The 22026-nt window shown below is 44.5% G+C and overlaps 1 protein-coding gene across 2 annotated transcripts in view; it reads right to left on the bottom strand.

The window, feature by feature from the left end:
* ZNF469 (zinc finger protein 469) overlaps nt 1-22026 on the bottom strand; it is a 250646-nt gene that overhangs the window by 186986 nt on the left and 41634 nt on the right. For both annotated transcript variants that reach the window (XM_064519794.1, XM_064519792.1), the window contains exon 2: nt 17320-17386. The gene's annotated coding sequence lies outside the window, so the exon portion shown is untranslated. The remainder of the gene's footprint in view (nt 1-17319; nt 17387-22026) is intronic.

The following is a 22026-nucleotide window of genomic DNA, read 5'->3' as shown; positions in this document are numbered from 1 at the left end:
CCTTCTAGTGAGGGGGAAAGGGGGAAGTACACGGACTCCGAAATTTGCAATCTGTTCTGCCATCTACTCCTGGAACAGTACAATTTTATACTGGCCATAATCCAGGGCTTGTGGAAAAGTTACAATCTGGTGCCAGTCCTTGGTTGGAGTTTCTCTGGGCTATATTTAGTCCTTTGGGGGAGGAAAGGGGTGTTATTGGTTGTTACTAGTACAAAAACATGTGATTCCATCAGTAATGGCATTAAATTCCACTGGACCGCAGTATCATGTGATTCCTTGTAATGTCTCTCTTAGCAACTTCTCAAGCATTTTTTAGCATTATTTTTCTTATTTTTTGCATGCTACATTTAGCCCAATGTTTTAAGAAAGACTTGCTGCACACTGAAATTTAGACCCAGCATGCCCCATCCAGATCAGAGCAAAACAGTTTGGGACCGGGAAATACAATCTGCTACACAACGTGATTTAACGCATAAATCTGTGATTTCCACTGGCACAGCTGCTATTTTGTAACATCAGACTAGACATCAATAAGGAAAGAGTTTGCTGGCAACATGAAAGTCTATCATGTGGCTCAGCTAATTAAAAACTGACCTAGTCCATGATCATTAAAATGTTGTAATCACATGCCTGCAAGTGATTAGATGTAGAAACAGTCCCCCTCCTTGCTCCCATAGGTCGGCAGCAGAGTAGGTCTAACTCAAGAGTCCCTTTTATAACTGCTAGGGCTTAGCTTTGGTCAGAGATGAGGACCCAAAAGTTCTGAACATTCGTTGTTTCCTCTAACCCAAGACCACGTTTTTGCCATAGATGGAGGAGTCGGTACTGACTTCAGTTCCTCCATTTCACAAACAGCCACTGCTTCCTATTTCACCAAATACTTTTTACTTGAACTGGATTTCAGCCAGGGTGCTCAGGCTAACGTATTTTAAGCAGTACAGGAGAGGTGATTTAGGTGAAGATGATACCATCAGCTATCGGAAGACAAATTCCAGTCTCGGCACTCAATCCTTGACAGGTACATGAAGATGGAGAAATTGATTTTCAATTCTCTTGAAACTTTGCACTTCTCTTAACGTTAATCTCTGGAGTAGGTACACTCAGCAGAATAGGAAAAGTTAATTAAGGGCAGATGAAAGATGATGGAAGTAGAAAAATGGATAAGAGGAGACAGATAAGGGACAGCATGTTCCTTCGAGGATGGCGAGAGGAAGCTGCATCGAGATCCCACTGGCTTATGGGATTTTTTCACCCCCAAAATCCCTGAATCTGTTCTGTGCTTGGAACTCTGGTTCGCAATCCCACAGCTAAAATCTCTTTTCTTTCCTGGAACGGCAAGAATAGGCTAGAGCATCACCACCATAGCCCTCCTACCAGCTTCACTTGCACACACATTGGAATGATCTCAGCTTTGTTGAGCAGAACACCTCTGCCTCCATGCATGATGGGAAGTGGAAGAAATTCCTCCAGGTTGTGAGCGTAAACACAAAAATATCATGCTCAGACACAAAGGAAACAGTCTATTTGCCTAATTGGCTTTGACTAGAAATACAAAAGTTTACAAATATCTTTGTTCTTGGATTTGTTAGATCTGGATTAACAGTCATAATATGGACTCTTAATAGTCATACTCCTAGATATTCTAGGCTTTATTTGGTTGGTTTTCTACAGTATCATTAAACTGTCATCTCAGTGGTAACCTGTGGAACCCATGATCATACGGTGATTCTGCAAGGTATGCAACATCTTCTGACAATCTAGTTTGCCAATTTTCATTTTAACAGAGCATCCTTCTTGTTGTATATTCTGAGAAAGAACATTTAGTCAACTTATCTCCTTGCTTTACACCATTTTCAGTGATTTTAAAATTCATTATGGGAAAACCCTCCAAGTTCTAAATCGCTAAACTTTTTCATTTCTCCTGTTTCTAAATTCCTTCTTATTTTGCTACATCCTTTATGAGATGAATTTACTAGCATGGGAGACAATATTTCAGGCAAGGGCATTCAGCCGATTTATATAATGGCAAGATATTTTCCATGTGTTTTCTATGCCTCTTAGCACTTCTGTTTGCTTTTGTGACCACTGTTGTGCATAGAGCCAAAGGCTACACTGAGCAACCACAAAGAAGTTTAAGTACTTCTTCATGATTAATATAATAAACTTAGAACAGGAAAAATTGTAGAAGCAACATCCATTATCCCCTCTACTGTGGCTTACTTGGCATTTGTCAGTAAAGAATTCATCTGTTATTAGCTTCTTTCTGCTTCCTCCTAGCACCCAAATAGTGCTCCCTTCCAATGCCACGTCTAAGTTGAAAATAAGCCAAAACTGAAACTAGATGGCAAGAAGGCTACTGCATTTTCCAGTCCTACTAGTCTACTGACAGAGACAGGGCCAAGAAGGGAATGAGCGATGCAGCTGGAAATGGTAGACAGTGCACTTACCCAGGATTCACTGTGTGAAAAAGGAGAGAAGTAAACCCCGAGGGAAGGAGACAGGCACTCCATACCTTTGTATTATCAGTTTCTTAGATGTGAAGCCTTGCACTACAAATATTTGAGTTCATCTGCATATTCTCCAGCAGTGCTTTACAAGTTTAGTTGTACTAAAACCATTGTGAAATTGTCCATTCCTCATCAAGATGAGCTCAAAATCTTTGAATCATTTCCGTGAAATTGGAAAACAGACCACTCCAGAAGAGCTCCCGACGGATGCCATTTAATAGGATGATGGAAATCCAGGTTCAAACCAGGTATAGGAAGAGAATCAAACTTTAAATGGCTAAAGTACACGAGGACAGAAAGCAATGCTCAGTGATTTAGGGAAAGAGGAGCACTGAGAAAGACAAAGTAATTGGGGGGGGGGGAAGGTATATTTCTGTAAATATAGATAGATTTAGCTTAAAGAATTCCTATTTTCTATTAAAGAGGTACACTAATTAAAAGTTGCCCTTAATTTTAGCCAGAAGCCTACTGATTTTTTAACATGGATTATTATTTAGAATTAACATCTTTAACTAATCCCAGGCATATGGTCTCCTCTGTGGAATGGTTTAGGAAAAAAGGCTCTTTCACATTGCATGTACCATGTAAAGCTCTTTCTCGTCTGGCTGTACAGTGGAGGTGAATGTCTTGGCAATCACATTTACCTATGAAGCTTATTCTACGCCTTTCAGGCACAGGTAAGCTATTACAAAGACCACTCCAACCAAACCAACATGTGTGGCTAGGCCATTTTTAGAAATACATAGAAATATTGCACTTTTGTTTTTTCCTCTAAAGCCTGTTAAAGGGAGCAGCTCTCATGTCAGTGCCAATGTGAATGACTGTTTCTTGGAAGGACACACAGGGACTGGCAGAAAATCAATAATTACCTTGGATCAAAAGCACTTAGTGTGTCAGGATTTCAACATGTCACACCCCGGTGGTACACAAACCTCCCAGAGCTTCTGCTGAAGAATGTGTCACCTTCATGCCAGCGTGCAACTTTCTACCCCACAGTGTGCCAACATCGCAGTGGAAATATTGCATCTTGCAGCTAGGAAATTTAGGTAGGAGGGTGGCGCTTCCTACCTCCTTTTTGGATTATTTCTGTTCAAGTCTCTCTGGACATGTTCCAGCTTTACTCTTGACCCTCCTTCTCTCTTTTAGCCACTTATCTAGCCTAGGGTTCTTCTCCCCCCCACTCCGCCCCCAAATCCTCTCTCCTGGCAGGAGCGCCTCTTCCTCTACATCCCTTCCCACATCAAAAGGAGTTTAAGGTTTCTTCCCCAACCTGTCAGGCATGTCTCTGTAAAGCTTGCCAGAAGGTCTCTTTCAAATCTCACCCAAGCAAAGCCTTTTTAATTGCTCTTCTGCGCCATTTCCTTGCATCATGTACACATTAGAAAGATACCATGCTGTTCTTGCACACTTTTCCTTTCTACTATAAAATACAGTTCTTCCCTCAGTCTTAAAGCAGAAAAGCACTTTAATAGAAAGACCAGCTCCCAAGAGGCTGCTGGATTTACTGAGCATTGACAGGGCTCTTGGTGCTCTGCTAATACAGAAGAGAAAGAGGAGCGCCGTCTCTGAAATGCTCATGATCTAAACTAGAGATGACAGGATTATGGCTGTGTTAAGCAGTGATCTGGCTCTGCACAGGCCCCAGAAGATGACATGTTCCCAACCCTTAAGGCACTTAGAGGCTAAATAGATGTAAAATGTAAAACAAACTCAGAAGGAAAGGTTTCTTGGAGAATATTTTTTCTTAGGTATTTAGGCTCCAGTTCAGCAAGTTATTTCAGCATGAGACTAGTCTCCCTGGACCCAACAAGGTTAGTCCCGTGCCTTAACCTAGGAATGCGCTTCACTGCACTGCTGAACTGTGACCTCTTAGATGTACATGGGGTCAAAAAAAACAGTGTTTGTAGCCAGGGTGACTAGCAAACTGCAGCGATACAGGATGAACCAAGATCCCATCTCCCAGCTGTGCTGGGCATTTATTATCATTTTACTCTTAACATCTCACTGAACACTATCATGCAGGAACTGTGTGCAGGTATTTAGCAGGCTCCTTTTAAGAGACCCAAATGTGTAAAAGCAAGCAAATGGATTTCCTAAGAGCTGTTTTTGCAGACACCTGGAAACATCCAACTCTGGAAGCTTCATTCGATCTGATCTGTAGGCATGAGGAAGTCCAAGGTTATTACCACCCTGTGCAGAGATTTCCTTGTGTTCAACCCTCTTTCATTGCAGAGATCGTGACTGCATAGTGTGAGCGATGCATGCATCCATAATTAGGTACTGACCAAATTAGCGTTATAAATTACAGTCAAGATAGCATGAAACAAAAGTCAGACCATCAAAACCAAGATGCAAAGACTCCAGGAGGAGTATTTACGCATTTGTTTTTGTACTGCCATAGTGTACAACACCAGTCACTATATGCCAGTCCAACAGTATTCCATAAGGCTTTTATTTGCAAATCCAAAACCTTTATATAGTCCAGAGACACCACAGAGGCACCCTAATGCAATGATCCAGAGCATGCCTTCTATGCAGTTAGGGCAGCATAACTTCCCAAAGAAATAGCAATACACTATACTACAAGCTGCCAACCTCTTAAACAACTACTTATTTGGAAAACCCAACCAACATAATACAGGTCTGGTGAGGGGTCTAGTCCTTCAGCACTCCAGAGAAGGACATCATAAAACCCCATTCATGAGTTTAACAGCCTCTGCATTAAAACTTACATGAGTTTTGGCCTTCAGGGCTCCTCCTGAACAGCATTAGAACCTCCCTCTCCAAATGGAAAAAACCCTCCATTTCAGTCTACCTCCATCTGTTCCTGGGACAAGTCACTATTTTTTATTTTAAACATAAAATCAACACGATTTTGGAGATATTCAAGATCTATTACACATCTCCATGAGGCTAGCAGAAGCACCAGAACCCATACTGCTCCCAAGACCAAAAGGCAGGGAAGAGGCATCCAGTGACAGCTGAAGAGACTGACACCTTCTGTAGCTAGGCTGTTTTCATATTTCTGTAGCTCTACAAATAACAATGCTGTTGCACAATACACAAAATAAATGTGCTTGGAGACTTGTCTTAGATAAGAACGAATGCTTTGCTTTCTGATAACATCGAAATCCATAGATTGGGAAAACTCTAGGAAGAAACTAAGGAATATAAAATCCTGGAAAATAATTAATAGATTTTTCTGTGCTTTCATAACATTCACTTGGGTAACCATAAAAAGCGATTATTATGGTAATAAAAAGGATGAATAATTTATTATAAATCACAGACAAACTGTTCTTTTCCAGAATTCTGAGATGACTGCATGCATATGAAAATAATCTCTTAAAAGGGTACGCTTGATGCGGCCATGGGGCCAGAAAACGTCTGCAACTCTTTATAGTTTTATTGGATTTCTTCCCTGCTCTCTTTTCCAAAGTTTTCCTTGGGAATACAATTAAAGTGGAAGCATAAACCTGATCATATTGGCATCCCACCACATGTGCAAGATCAGAAACACTGAGCTGTTTAACCTGCTTCTTCCCATTCAATTAGTACACGGCTCAGTTATGATGTCTGCTGCATCTCGAAACACACAGAACAAGTTGGGGGAGTTGCAGAGTGACCCCCTGATACTGGCATCTTGTCAATGGTCAGAATTTATATCCAACAAGCACTGGCTTGAAATTTTTCTCTGTAATAAGAGCATTCAGTACTGCAAGCAACATTTTGCATGGACTGACCATCACAGTGGTTGTGAACTTAAGGCTCAGGGAATAAACTAGTCATTCGCAAGACACCATCACGCTGAAACCTGAGAGGGGAACTGGTCATCCCTGAGAGCTGCATAAGCTGTTAAAGAGCTTTATGTGCTTCAGGGTTATTAAGGAGAACACAAGATCATGCGGCTGTGTGCCATCCAAGGAGCTCTCCTGGTCCAGTTCTCCAGCCTTGCCACAACCCAACTCTATCATCTCCAGTTCAGTACCAAATCAAGTCCCACCTGCGATCAGCTACAGGCCTGGTCTCCATCACCCCATTTGTTTTCTTCTCTATACTTTTTCTTGTGCTGCCCCTTCCATATGCATCTTATGCTGAAAAAAGAGGAGGAAGAAGCCGTAGCCTTGAAAACAGACTTTCTGTGGCTCAGTCAAGGGGTGACAATGGAGGAAGCATGGGGGGACAGCGGGGGAGAAGGGCCAGCAATAACCTGCATCGCGGGAGGGATGTGCTACAGCCCAGCGGGTACTGCGTTAGGTTGGATACGCCTCATCACAAAAGTCATCCTCTCTCTGTATCTGCCGATAGCAGCAGGCTCTGACAGCCCTGAGTTATCATAACACAGGGATTTTCAGTGATTACAAGCAAGAAGGGGGGGGGGGGGGTGAAACTCCTTCCAAAAACAAAAAAAAGAGCGCCCATAATTTGGCATCTGAGACCCAATAAGTTAACTCTCGGAAAAAATAAGAAGCTCGATCTTAATAAAGCATAACTGCCCGATTTTTATTTCGCAGATGTTAAAAATGTTTGCAGTCTGGAATTAAAGTAGGTTAATCTAAACCGTATACACCAGCCATCCTTTGGACCATATCTGTAACCCTCTGGTTCAATTCATAGCTCATTTTTCTAGTTAAGAGTTCAACAAGCTTCAAATAAACCTTAGCGAAAGAGAAAGGATTTTGTTATTGTCTAATGTAATCTGCTATTAAATAAGTCCTCACATGAACCATAATAAAATTCAATTTATTGTAGTTTGTAAAATGTGATTCCCCCCTTGATAATTAAAAAGATATTGCAATAAGTCTTCAGTCCATGCATACTCTCATTTGTTAAAATCTGATTTTTATCAGAGGAGAAGAATTATATTAACATGGAATCACTGTTACAGCCTTTAAGTGCAAAGCAACGTTAGGTGGGATGCAGCTTTGGTGTTAAATCCACAAAAGACAGGAAATTCGGAGCTCTGAGCCTTCAGCAGCCAGAAGAACAGCATGAAACCACCTTCCACCGCTTGTAACCCCCCGCCGCCTATCATTAACCTGTTGGCATGTGCTGGAGGGAAGCCCTAACTCCGAGACCAACCTCTCGCTTCCCCCAGCGAGGTCTGCAAGACATGAGCCTGCCCTGGCCGCTGTGCTAGCCACGGCTGACCGCGTTTTGCCGGACCTCCCGGGCCCACCACCACAGCTGCCTCTCGGCGAGGACACCGGGGCGTAATTCAGCCACGCTGGGTCGAGCTGAAGAGCCCTGCACCACTTCCAGCGTGCCCAGAGCCTTGGGCTGAACGGCGGGATTGACAGGGCAGCTCTGCTTCGGACTCAGTGGCAAGGTTAGAGCAAGACTGGGAAGCACCCAGGTATTAAAGTAATGGGCAGAAGAATCAGAGGGGCAGTACTGGGCCTTTCAGCCTGCATTGTTAGCTAATATCCAGGATCTTCTTGCCTGGTTTCCAAAAGAAAGAGTCTAGTAGCTTCCCGTTTAAGTAAAAAAATGTGCATGAAAAGTCATTTTCCCCTGACTCAAGCAGGAACAGAAGGAGAGTTTCCTTGCACGCATTTCCAAGCCTACCTTTATAGCCAATACTCTGCCTGAAAAGTCTCTCCTTCTCTTGGCTTCTCCTTGGGGCACAGTACCATTGCTTCTGTTGCTTTTTCCTGGCCCATCTTCCACTTCTGACACGTACAGAATCACACACCAGCAATGCAGTCAGTGCTCCAGCCCTGTGCTCACGGTAGCACTCTGGGAAAACCCTACACATTACCCCGAACAACTTCCGATTCTGGCCTTCTCCATGGCCAGTGCTTTGAGTGGTGCCTTCCATTGTTCCAGCTGTCCCAGCCCGTAGACAAGGGTCATTGTTTTGTCCATTGAGCCAGTGTGCAGGGTCCTGGTACTGCCCTTGGCTGCTTGCAGATGAGCAAGCGACCACTGATCAGAAGGCAGGTCCTGGAAGCTACCTCCTCATAAACGTAAGTGGTGACTTAGGCAGAAAGGTCTATTGGAGGTAAAGTGGGACTGAACATCGGAAATGCCATCACTTGCAGCGAGATCCAAATGGGAAGATGCTGCACCATGCGCACGGCGCTGCTAGAGCTGAACGGGGCTCTGAGGCATAGAGGCTCGCCCGTGCGGACTGCGTCTCCCGCTTATGCAATTCCATTCCACTTAACTTTCTTTGGCTGAATCCAGCATACTGGATCTGAACATCAGATCTCAGCCATTGGAGTCAGCTCAAAGAGAACCCGACTGCATATTATAATCCCTCATCCAAATGCCTCACCCTTCCTAAAAATCAGGCAAATGCACCCCATTCTAGAAAGTGCCTAAACTAATGTTTACTTTATTTAACATACATTCCTCCACCTCATAAGATCTTAAATAAATCCAGCCAGACACACACTGCCATAACACACTCCAAAAATAGACTCTACCCTCCCTTTCACAGCAAGGAAGTTTGGAGGCACCAGCAAAACAGGGTTCTTCTTACTGTAGTTTTAAGTCCATCCCTAGATTAATTACTTCCAAGCACAGCCACAAGGCAGGCACCCCCTCCCCACCACGCAGGTCGAGTCCCACACGGTAATTTCCCATGGCGGCACTCGGCACGCTGCGGCGTGACATAACCCAAGTCCACACCACCCAGAGCCAGCCCTGGCTCCTCTCGCCCAGAGCACATGCTTCCACAGGCGCTTTTATTACAAAACTAGTCAATATGCGCTACAGCATTTCTAATCCACAGGCCAGCATTACACATACTGCTCTGTAAGTTTATTTGGTCATATCTAGCCCGCAGCAGAGACAGAAGACGAGTCGGATTTAAGGAAAGCATACAAACATTCTGCCCATCAGTAGTTACATACCTGCAAATTCGAGATAGCCAAGCAATTCTCTGGAATATACTATGATTCTCTTAACTTTTGACCTGTCTCGTTTTCAGGGATACTGTAAAGAGATGTTTTGGAAATATAGCCTAATGCTAATACTGCGTTAGTACAAAATTGGACATTTCTGATGCTATAGGCTAACTAGGAAGACCATCTGTTTTGCTAGGAAGAAAATATGAATGGCAAATAGCAGATACTTTTTCACAGGTCCTCTTTTCTTAAGAATAACGTGCAGAAGATGTTATTGCAGAAATAAGAATCTATCAACAAGAATATTAATGTCAGGAAAAAAAACCCCTAAGAATATATTTGCCTACTCAGTTAAAAGCTTCATTGCTACAGTAAAGTGTCCTCATGTAGCTGAGTGCCTTCTCATTTTACTGAGAGTAGAGCTAAGACAAAGATATCACTATTGTTTTTATTTAAGCATATATAAAGAATATGAGCTCCAGGCAGGCTAACTTTACTAAGATAAGCAACTGTAGAAACAAAAGACAGAAACCATTAGCTCTTTGGAGGACTGGCCAATAGACGGAGACGGAGGAACTGGGGGATCACTGCTACCGTGGGGAGACCACTCTCCATCGCTCAGAGTTCAACCAGCAGAAGGGCTGGTTCTGCACAGCACCGTAACGGGGCAGGACTGGGAGGAGGATCGTGCCAAGGGCAGCACGCGAGGGAGCACAAACTACCTGGCTCCTCTGCATTTTTATTGGAACATGCCTTGAAGGCACAGCAGATTATTTCCAGTAAATTAATGCTTTAGAGAATGTGTGATAGTATAGCTGTATTTTTGGAAGCGTATAGATTTTCTACAGGAAACTCCAAATCATTGCATATAGAGAAGATAGACTTAAAAAGGTTAAAACAAGTTGAGGAAAAATGTAGTGGCCCTCTTGATTAAGTTAGCTCTTCCTCAGCGACCCCAATCTCAAACTCTGTGAATCTTCTCTTAGAAGCATCTACTTGCTATTCCTGTATTAGCAACCTATCCAAGAGCAGCAGGACATTTTCTTCTGTTCTGACCCCATTTCTGTTGTCCCCCCCAACCAGCTAGAAACCTATTCATACACAAAAACCTTTATAGCCATCACATCACAAAAACTAGGAAGAAAAAACGTGCTTTGTGACAGGTAAATCTATTTTCTTACTGACATTTTTAAACACATTTCTAGTTTGGAAGGGGATTTATCCTCTGCAGCTCCTCTCTGCGCTGCACACGAGAGGGCACTGTTCTGTAGGCTCAGGGGATAAAGAAGCACAAACTAATCATGTGCTGAAAAGAAAGTTTTTTGTGCTAGTGCCAAGCAATTAGACCTTCTCCAGAGAATTAACTGCGTAGCTAGAAGCAAACCTGCCGACTAATTCGCCAAACACCTTAGCTGATCCTCCACTTCAGTGACGAGTGTTATTCAACCTTCCATTAGCAAAAAAAACCAACCAAACAAAAAAAACTCAAAAAACCCCAACCCATTTATCTCACCACAATTATCAATGCTATCATTTTTCAAACATTAAAAGATTATAACCAACTTCGCACTGAGCAAACTCCAGGTTAGAAGCAGCTTTTTGCCGCAGCCATCAGCACTGCAGAAACCTGGGGTGATAGAGATCGCGCAGGAGGCAGGAGTTTCAGAGACTCGGAGCTCCAGCTTGGTTTGGATAAGCAATCCAAATTTGGCCGATTAGTTGAGGTTTAATCAGACAGGCCCCAAACCTCTCTGATTAAATCCAGTGGTAAAGCAACCGGTTACAAATTGGAGCGACACTCTATAGTGCCTAAAACTTATAAATCAGGCAGAAAACAGGTGTCAACACTTCAACCATCTTCCTCTACTACTGAGTGGGTGTAGGAAAACCAGAAGGGACAGAAGCAGGATTACAGCTGAAGCAGCAAACCAGCGGGGCGGTGCAAGGAGGTACAGAAAGCCTGCAGAGCATGTCCATGCGGGAGCTGATCCTGACCTCGACACTGCTCAAGTCCACGGAGGTTAGCAAAAATCATTCCAGATTTACCTTGCCACGGACGACATGGGCTATGTTTTGCCTTTGTCCCAAGAGCAACACCCTTCTCTGCGCTGCTTTGTTTGCAGCACTGCAACAACCACTGCATTTCTTTTTTTCTTCCTTCCTCCAGCCTCCTTCTCCTCATCCTCCTCCTCCTCGCTCCCCAGTAACTCAAACACATTTAACAGGAAGGGGTTTGTTATTACCATTTAAAGCCAAGGCATCCCCCTCCTGTCAAGTCCCAACTTCAGGCTACTGTGTCTCTCCTGCAGCAGGCGTTGAGATGCCACATGCCCCACTGCCGTGCATGTCTGCAGCAGAGGATGGACGGACAGACAGACTGCAGCCTCGAAATGTAAGTGAAGCAGGAAATTACGACCTGTGCATTTGCTGTGAAAAGAAACACATGCATAATTTTTCTGAAAACAATAACAACGGTCTGCTGAGGCACTGGGACCAAAGCCTTCATACCTGACCACCTGCGCCCACAGCGCTTTAGCCTCACCCCACCTTTCATGTTCTGGCTTTCTAAATCTTGTAGGAGAGAGGCCAAAAACAGTATCTGTTCAATCATGACATCTGGTTTTCATGAACTTCTTCCTTTTTCTATGCTAGAAAAAGAAGAGCACCCCACACCATGTGAACAGCGGGGCACAGCCGGGGGACCCAGGTCCGTCACCAGCCAGAGGTCCACCCTCCAGCCAGGCACCCCGAAGCCGCTCAGCACTTCCCTCCACCCCTTTGCCAAAGGGACATCGCAGCAGAAGCAAACTTCTGCAGAAGTCCTGGAGCGCCAAGCTGATCGGCACTGGAGGCTATTCTCAAATTAACTAGCCTGAAAATATTCTCGCTCCAGAGATGTGTTGTGTCACTGAGGACCGAGCACAGGCCTGGACCAAAACTCCTCTGTCCTTAGGTAGCCTGCAAACTTCCCAGCCCTTCCAAGGCTACGAATCAGGAGTTCATCTACAAATCAGGATATTCATGTCTCCCTTGCCAATGCTCTGCATTACTATGGAGTCATTATATCATCATTTGTGTTTCAGGAGGATGTTTCAAACATCTGGTTAGCTTTAAATGTAAGAAACCACATGCACGCACCAATGTATTTCACGTTAATCTGCTTTTCTCATGGTTATGAGAAAACGCAAGACCAGATGAACCTCCAAGACTCCTGATCGATGATGGACGCTCTGTTTACATTTCAGCTGACAACACCGTGGTACTTCCTCTCCTGCTGCAGCCACGTAACAACGAAGAGAAGAGGAGAACACCAAAGCCCCTCATCACGGGAGAGGGAGTCCGGGGCCGTTGTCTCCAGGCCACATGAGCCACAGGGGCAGCAACATCACAGCAACAAATTTACAGCATCCTTCAGCCAAGGATGAGGCAGATGGATAATATTATGTTACCTATTGCTTAGAGGCATTTACCTCTGATCTGGAAACTATTTAGCAGAATAGAGATAATTAAAATGGAAAGTGAAGAGTTTTCTGCTTACTCAAAGCTACAATAATAGAGGGAAATGAAATTTGATTGAGAGGCAAGATGGACACCCTGCAGCTTGGGAAAATAAATAAATAGATAAAAACACTGTCCTTCTCAGGAGTCCAGGACAGAGCATCACGGGGCTCGATCCCCCAGCTTCATCACAATATGGCCTAGCATTGGATTAGGACAAGAAATCATGAGTCATATATCTGACCTGAAAGTATTTTTCCTTCCCCATTTTTACCACAAAAAGCCTAAAATATTTGCTTGATCCAAGGACAGAGTTTCTTTTCATTAGCAAATGAATGGAGGAGAAAAGAGAAATTTATTATCATTTCTCCCTCAAAAGCATCTCTTCTGACAAAAACAATGAAGAATAAGACAAACAGAATGGTACCTATAGAGTAGGTGCCTGAAGGCTCAGCTGATATGAAAGGAAGGAAAAAATATATACCCAAGAGCTACCCTTGCCTTGGCAAAAAAACATTTGCCCGTGCTTCAGAGCTCCTGGAGAAAGGCATGAAACTGTCCTGGATTTCAAGAATTCATTTTGTAAAAGCACCCAAAGAAATCTAATGACCAACTACTGGGAGCTGTCTAGCCAGACTTTGATCTAAGAATTATTTACGATGGTCTCTGAAAGAAAATGCCAAAGCCATGTAGCTAGTAATGTGCATTAGTCCTACGTGCTTCAGCTCCTTTGATGAACATATAGGAGACAGGAGATGAGACTGGCTGAGCCAGCGTTACCTGTTGCAACACTCCAGCCAACAAGGACAATAAAAGGAGAGATTGAGACCTGCGAGCACAGTAATCTCAAGTAGCGTTAGTCCTTTCCAGGGGAACACAACAGGATTTTCAAATGCATTCGTTCAGAGCTTTGCGTCCCGGCGGGCCACAAGACCATCTGCTCTGACCCCCTGCATCACACCGACCACTACATTTTGCCCTCTCGCCTGGCTGTATTAGGCCCAATAACTGAAGTCCTACAATTAAAGCTTCACTTGGGTTCTGGCTAAAGCACTTTTCTCAGAGCATGAAGGCTTGATTTGACAAGTGTCAAGAGATGGCAAATCCTCTGTGGGCTTCATGCACAGAAACGCGTGCCTTGTTCCTAAGTGTGACTGTGCCTGCTTTTAGCTTCCAGCTAAGATTCTCATTAGATCTTTTCCCTTTGTTTCCCAAGTTTTCTCCCCATAATAATCCTGGCATGTAAATACCAAGTCATTTCTCCATCTTTTTTTCATAAATTCGGTAGATGCAGAGCTCTTAAGAGTCTTATTCCCCCAGCTCTCAAATCATTTTCTAGCTCCTTTACATATTGACTTCTATTTGTTGACACTCTTAAAAACCAATACCAGACCCATGCCTGCACATGGCTCTCCTGCATGCACATCCCAGCACCACGCTGGCCTTTTTTGCCAGACTGTCACTCTGCGAGTTAGTTCTGTTACTCGTCCTGCAGCTTTTGCAAAGGCATTTCTGCCCAGGGCACGGTCAGCAATGCGATAGCTATGGCTCACCTGCCTCCGTCTCACGTGTAGAGCCACACGTGCCTTAAAGCACATTTATTTCAATGGGCTGAGTTTACCAAGCCTTCCAGACCACATTGCATAACTTCTTTACTCTCACCACCGTGTACTTCCCAGCCAAAGCTTGGGCCATACAAAAGCTTTATCAGCAGTAATTTTATGACTTTTAGGTCGCTGATGAGATGATGGAATAACAATGAGCCGAACTCCAGCCAGCCCCGCTAGCAACCTCTCCTATTTCCATGAGGATTCCCTGATGGTGACTGTTTTTCTTCAGATGTATTAGCCAACTCTTAATCCACTTGGTATGTGCTCTTGATGTTGTAAACTGCTAATTGCTTTCTTCAGATTAAAGTCCAGCATTTCAAAATATATTTAACTATATTTCACCTACCTTTGTCAACCGGATCCTTAAAGAATGAGGCAAGTTTTACTTGACAGTAGCTGTTCTCCATTTAGAGCATCCACCAAAAAACACATTTGTCCATAGAACCACCACTGGAACGGCTTATTACTACTTCTCCGCTATGGGAAAACTCTTTTAGGAAAAGAGAGCAACCAATCAAGTAGCAAAAGTTTATAAACTGTGAGGCACAATCTATCCGGGTATTAAAGGCAGAAAATTGACACGGTAAGTATGTGCAGCAGTACACACTGCTTTTCCTCCCTTCCCCTCCCAAAGTGCTGGGAAATAGAGAAACAGATATAAGTAGCCCAAGTACAGGGCACTCAGAGCAAAGAATCTGGGAATCCTGGGAGATAATCATCGCTCAATAGCGGCTCTCCAGAAGCGTGGTCATTAACTGGTAATTGCTTCAAGAACACTCAAAACTGAAAGGTAAATAAAGTCTTCAAACTTCCCTAATGTTCATCAAATAACGCTCTGCTCATTTATCCAGCAAATCCAGCTCTTAGTTCAAGTCAAAACAATCTATAAACAAATTGCGATTCTTGCACAAATTTCTTCATCGCCTCACTCTGATGAATAGTCTCCACAGACAAACTGCAGTTGTTATGGACAGAAGTGAGTCACTATGAGTCTGGACTACCAGTGCCACTCAGTTAGTCACCCAGACCAGCTGCTTTTATTTCTGTCCCAGACTTGCTGATTAAAGGCTTAGATAAATTACAAGTCTTCCCAACTTGTTTGCCAGTTGCCCACCAAACAGTTATAAACATTCGACAAGTCCCTTTGGTGAGTAATCGAGAGAGAATTCGCAAATGGCCGTGCGAGCACTTTCAACGCGGATTCTCTTGTGAATATTCATTCGCACAAATATGCAACGTGATGTTGCTTTCCCACAAATGTTCTTGCCAATGCAATTTTGCTCATCTGAAGTGGTTGGGGAATAAACAAAGAAGTGTGGTCAAAAATACCAGCAAAGCAGATTAGCGAATTCTAGATGGAAAGATATTCACGGAGGATCATCCTGACCCTATGACGAGAAATGGCTCGGAGCCTATGCACTACATAATTTGTCCAGCTCTTTCCTTCTGCAGGGGAAGAGGGCAAATTTGACCTAACTTTATTTTCCCCTCTATACTTTTATAGCCACACACGTTTCCAAGCGGAAATAGCTACGTGTGATGTATAGCGGTAAATACCAGTAAGGAAACATATGAAAACCATCACATACATGGGTGAAGTACTTCAGTGCAGTTTAATTGCAGAGCCAGAGCTCTGCATTGCCTTGGATTCTGTGTCATCAGAGAATACCGTAACTTCAATGTGATGAAAGGAGATTGAGGACTGGTTTGACAAAAGTATTAAAGTATTTCAGATACTTCAGAAATGTGGGATGTCTCAGGTCATGCACAGGGCTTTTTCTCTTTGACATACTACATCTGTGATAAGAAACAGCTGGGAAACCCTTAGTTCTTCCCCAGCTCAGTGTGAGAGGTTGCAAGAATGCAACCAAAACCAGGAGGGAGACCAAGGTCCTTCATCCAGCCCCAGTCACACACTCCGTGGGCAGCTGTGTTAAGGAAATGGGGACTCCAGTGGGAACATTGCAAGGCCCACTTGTACCATCCGTATCTCCAGGAGCCCCATCACCCTCCCAGTTTCCATGAGTGGAACCAGCAGAAAAGCCTGTTCGTTCAGTGGAACCACAGGTGAGCTCTCACCTGGGGACAGCTGGCAAGTGAAGCAGCAGCCAAGGACCAGCTAATCACTAGCAGGTGGCAGGACAGAGAACCAGCGTATATGGGAGACCCTCCTGCTTCTGAGCATCTCCTAAATCCCAAGTCACTTCTGGCTGGCTAACTCCTTTTACCTCTCGGTGCCTCAGACTCTCCATCTGCTAGAAGGAACCAACTATACAGAGCTTCTGTAAAGCACATTTAAAGACTTCTAGGTGACCCTGTCATATAATAGCTAAGTGGTCAATGGCAAGGCAGTTATTCTATTCCAAACCCACCACTTATCACTCAGTCTCACAGTCTTTAAAAAGTCCCCTCAAACTCAAATTTCCACCGCAAATGTAATAACTGAAGAATACCTCCAAAGTCATGGCAAATCAGAGCCACTAAAAGCTGTTTAACACCTTCTGCCTAATTAACATGATTTAAGCAATAACCCAAGAAACCAGAAATAGGTTTAGCAAGCGCAGTGTCCATTTCTGGATGTTTTGATGAGGTCAGTGAGGCAACTTTGGCCCTGCAATTTTTGAGTAGGAAGGCGGGTAAATTCAATTACTACTTATTGCAATTAAAAAGTTTGGGATATTTGGAAAATAGATAATGATTCCAGTGAACCCAGTCCCTTGAAAACAAGGCCAAAGGCCAAACACAGTATCTGTTAAAGTATATGGACTTTTTTGAAGTGAAATTATACGAAAAAAAGCACAGCCAAACCTTGCAAGCTAATGCAGATATAATAAGAGGAAAAATAAATACCTGGTACAGGTGTTCAGGAGATTAATTCATACAGGATGGAGTCCGTGCTTTGAATCAATAATCCTGCCTAGAAAAAAAGAGAAAGAAGGAAAAAAGAAATGCTTTTTCAGAATAAAGATCTTTTTCAGAATGTAACAGAATAAAGATCATCCAACCCACTAAAACATTCAACAGAATAGCTTTTGAGCACACTTATTCATTGAGAAAGAGTCTTTTGGGGGAAGAGTGGAAGGTGATATTTTTTAAACCATGGACTCTGCATCATCCTGTAAAGTAAGAGCAATTTAGGTTTGTAATAATATTAATTATTCATCCCCCTTCTATCCTCAAATTTTTTTTTCCCCTTTCGACAAATAAAGTGCTTTGAAGAAAAATATGAAAAGGTCTTCAAAAAAATCTTAAATATGAATACACCTCATAAGGAGGCTTCTTAAGCAGCTGGTTTCTTCACATCTGTTTAAAGTCTACCAGGCAACTCCTTGATAGCACAAGCACCAAAGACCATGCATCCCATTCCCTCCACAGAATCTTGTGAAAACCCCCATGGACAGCTTCTGTTTTGTTTATTTTTAAATAATCTGACCACTAGAAAAATATCAGAAACAGTAATAAAACTTTAAACAAACATCTAAAACAGCAGGGACAGGGCTGTCATTTCCATAGCAGCATCCTCCATAAGTGCAAATGGATTTGCAACTGACTCCTGTTCCATTAGAGCAGCAAAAATGGGGTTAAAAATCCAAATGCCACTAAGAGCCAAGCAAGTTTTATTCATTCTAGACGAGATGGTCATTTCTAGCTTATAAAGGGAGCAGACACAAGCCAAGAGCTTTCCCCAGGTAGCCTGCGACCCCAGGCAAGAGCTGGTCGCCCCATTTCCAGGAGCACCTACCCATCACCGCTCACCACAGCCACCGCTGCCGACTCGGGCTGCTTTATCCACAAGTTTCCAAACCCTTGATGCATTTCTCAGTCTCAACACCCTGACATGAGTCAGTGAAAATCTCAGCTATTTCATTAAAATCAAAGAATAAACCCCAAGCTGCTGGCGTTGCAGAGAAACCCAGAACGTAGGCATGGACTCTACCCAGCACCTCGGATGCCAGAGCACAGGTTGAAATAGCCCTGAATGTATTTATTATAAAATAAAAATAAAACTCCTGATTTTCAGCCACTGACTCACGATTTCTCAGTGTGCGGGGTTGGCAGAGCGGCAAATCCTTTTGACTCATAACATTCACGGGGGAATCCCCAACCGGCCCTCGCTCCCCACCCACTCTGGGAGCGCCGATGCAGAGCCGGCTTTCACCAGGTTTATGAACGTCTGGAAGAAAACGCGCCTCCCCACTCTTTATGGCCATCAGAGACTTCTCTGTCAGCGTATCTATGGTAAAGAGAAAGCTATTGCACAATAAACAACACGAAGTGTCCTGCTAAAATACGGCCAATGTTTTGAAATCATACAAAGAATGCTGGAAAGATAAATATTTATGGGGTTTGATGAACTGCAGCACTGTGCTAATGAAATCAAGACTTGAGAAATGTGCTTGGACCGTCCTTTACCCAAAAATGAGTAAGACTTCATTGTAAATATTACTACTCAAAGAAACAACTTATGCACTCTTTCAATGGCAGAGACAGTGTGGTAAATCAAAGGCAGATAGTGGATTCTGCCGAGCTGCAGCGGGAAGCACTGGGACAACCGCGCTAACCATTTTCTTTGCCTTAACGCCACTTCCCAGCAGCGACAAGGTGTGCTGCTGTTAGCAGCGCACACAAACATCTGGACTGTGGCTAATTCCACCCAACAGTGAACTCATTTCAGCTCCGTTTCTCCCCTACCCTTTGGATGCCACTCGAAACAGATGTGGAAGAAAACTCTGTCAAGGAGGCGAGATGAGATCTGCAAGGGTTAGAGGAGCTGAACCGAGGAAGTTCTCCCGCATTTAGCACGAGGAAGCCCTCTCCTGGCTCTGCACTCGTTCACATCCACAGCATTGCGTTGAGTGCAATACCCAATTCTCAGCTCAGCTCCAGGACGGGGAGGTAGCGGCATTAGGAAGCTCAACTCACTAATGCTCTCAAAGCACAAGGAGATTCTGCAGTGCAAGAGTTACAATTGCAAAGCGGCATCAAGTCAAGTCTCAGCTCATTTCCAGTGAGCTCTGACTGCAGGCTCCAAGGCTGGGCTCTGCCCCAGACACCCTGCATTTCCCACCCTGTAAAACGCTGTTCCAGAAATTCCATATAAACGCCTTTCGCATTGCACTAGATTCCCCTGGCAAAAATAAGCCAGATAAGAAATGGCTGCCTATGGGTGTGATGATCATATTTTTCACACATCTGAACTTCAAAGAGACCAGACAGAAAAACTGCTCATCCCAGCAAAACATTCACAGCCACCCCTACATCCAGCCTCTTTCAGGCGTCTGATAATCAAGTCATGCCAGGAAACATGTCCAAATTAATGGATTCCCCCACCATCCTTAGATGGCTGATCAGCTTCTTACCCACTGCCCTCCTGAACCCCTGAAGTGATCAGCTAGTGAGATTTAAAATATATATATATAAAATGGTAGCAAATTTGAACACAATAGTTTTAAAGAGAAATAAAAGCTCTCTGTAGGCTCCACATCCTGTGACTCGATTCTGTGGACAGATAAAAGCCACATTGTGGTCAAGTCTCCACCTAAACAGCTAAAGCAAAATCCGGGCCAGCATCCCCTCGCAGGAGCCGATGTGTTGATCGGTGGCACTTGCACGGGGAGGGGACAAATGCTGTGTTTTATGTAGGAGCTGGCAGCCACCACCTTTGGCAACTCAGTACTCTCTCAAAGGCTCCAGGAGCCAAAAGTTACACTCAAAACGGGCTTTTAACTGTTTGGAAAAAAAAAGAAAGCTGGCTTTGCCCTTAGTCACAGGGAAGGGGGGAGAAAAAAAAAAAAAAATATATATATATATTATGATACGTGTTGGCAACAGCAGCTCCAGGACAGCACTTCAAAAGTGCTTCGAGACAACTGGGTATGGAGACGTGTCCTCTCCCGCTTGCCCAGGGTGGCACGGCAAGTCGGTGGCAGAGCCGGGAGGCAGCCTGCACCGGCCGGGCCACCAGACCGGGCCAGCCCCACCAGTGCGCACGGCCACTGCTTAAAATGGGAACCAGGCAGAGGAAGTTTTCTGTGGCACAGGATTTAAACAGGACCATCTTTGCTGGCTGGAAACTAAGTTTTTCTTCCCAGTTCTTTGGGGCTGGGATTCAGAACATGGTTCCTCTTGGCTGCAACGGAGGAACTTGAGTGTTTCTGCCCAAACCGTCCGCAGAGACATGCATCAGTTCTGACAAAGTTTGGTGGAAAAGAATCCGAGGTCCGGCGTGAGCCATTTGCTGCCTCCAGAGACACAGGGAGGCAAACTGGGGGGGAAGGAGGCTTTTCCATCCAAAAAAGGAACATTTTGTCTCAGTTCCACGCAAAAGGGGGGGGGGGGTGAACACTCATTTTAAAAGGTCTTGTTTTCATTCCCTTGTGGAACGAAACAAGATTTTGAGCTTCTACCTTTGCACGGACTACAGTTTTGTTTTCTGCTCAATGAGACCTTTTGCTCTGCCATGAGCTCATGTTTCCAGAGCCCAGGCAAGGCTGGGGTGCCCCAAGAGCAGCCCGGGGATTCCCAAATATCCCGGCTCTGGAAGTGGCTGTGAGGGAGCCCCAACCGGGAAAGGCTCCAGCCAGGGAGACAAGGTAGCTTACTTCCATCAAAAGCTCTCCTTATAGAGGAGGATCCTCATCCTTTTTTGGCCTCTAAGATAAAGATGAAGAGCAGGATCCCATCTCCTTCCTGCTGGAGCTTCCCACCCGCCTCCCTGGCCAGATCCAGCCCCCCGGGGCTGCAGGCTTTGGCCCCGGCTGAGCTCCTGCCCACGCCGCAGCACAGGAGCTGCAAAGCCTGCGTTACACAGAGGCAAGTAACTGGGGACCGGGGGAGAAGAGCGAAACGATCACTGTATTTCAGCAACTCCGCAGCATCTGAAAGCCCAGGTCTGGGCGCCAAGTTCTGCACTCCAGGGTCTGGATCGGGCCTTTGTCACATGCCACCCAGCCCAGCCAAGCCCAGCCCAGCCCAGCCAAGCCCACCATCCCCCAGCCTCTTCCCCGGCTCCTCGGCACACATCCTTCACAGCTGCAGTTTGTTCGATTCCTGCTTAGGCAAGGGAAATGACTTCCAGGGGTTTCTCTGCTTGAGGCTTGCCTTGTCACATGCCAGAGTTGCTAAAGCAAGTTCCTTCGGTTTCCACCCCAACGCCCGAACCACTAAACCCAAGCGCCCATCGCAGCAGCCCCAAGCGCCGCGTACCTGCACCAGCGCCGCGCGAGCGCTCCCCAGGCCGTCACACCGCACGGACACACGGGGAGGAACCGCAAGCAGCACAAGCTGGATTAGGCATTTCTGATCACAGCTTTCTTAAGAACATATATAGAAATATATACAATTTTTTTCTTATATATATATATATATATATATTTAAAAACATTATTGATTGCACTTTGTCCCCATAGACACCCAATATTGCTCAAGTTCCCATCATACTAAGGGATACAAGCACTGCTTATAGAGCTGCAGTGCCTCAAGTACACAGTAGACAGAGGACACAAAAGGAGAAACCTAGCACCAAGGACTGGCCCATTGGGATGAGACTGTCACCAT

Source organism: Dromaius novaehollandiae, chromosome 13, assembly GCF_036370855.1.
Source record: "Dromaius novaehollandiae isolate bDroNov1 chromosome 13, bDroNov1.hap1, whole genome shotgun sequence".
NCBI lineage: Eukaryota > Metazoa > Chordata > Aves > Casuariiformes > Dromaiidae > Dromaius > Dromaius novaehollandiae.
This window is presented reverse-complemented; position numbering and strand designations above follow the sequence as displayed.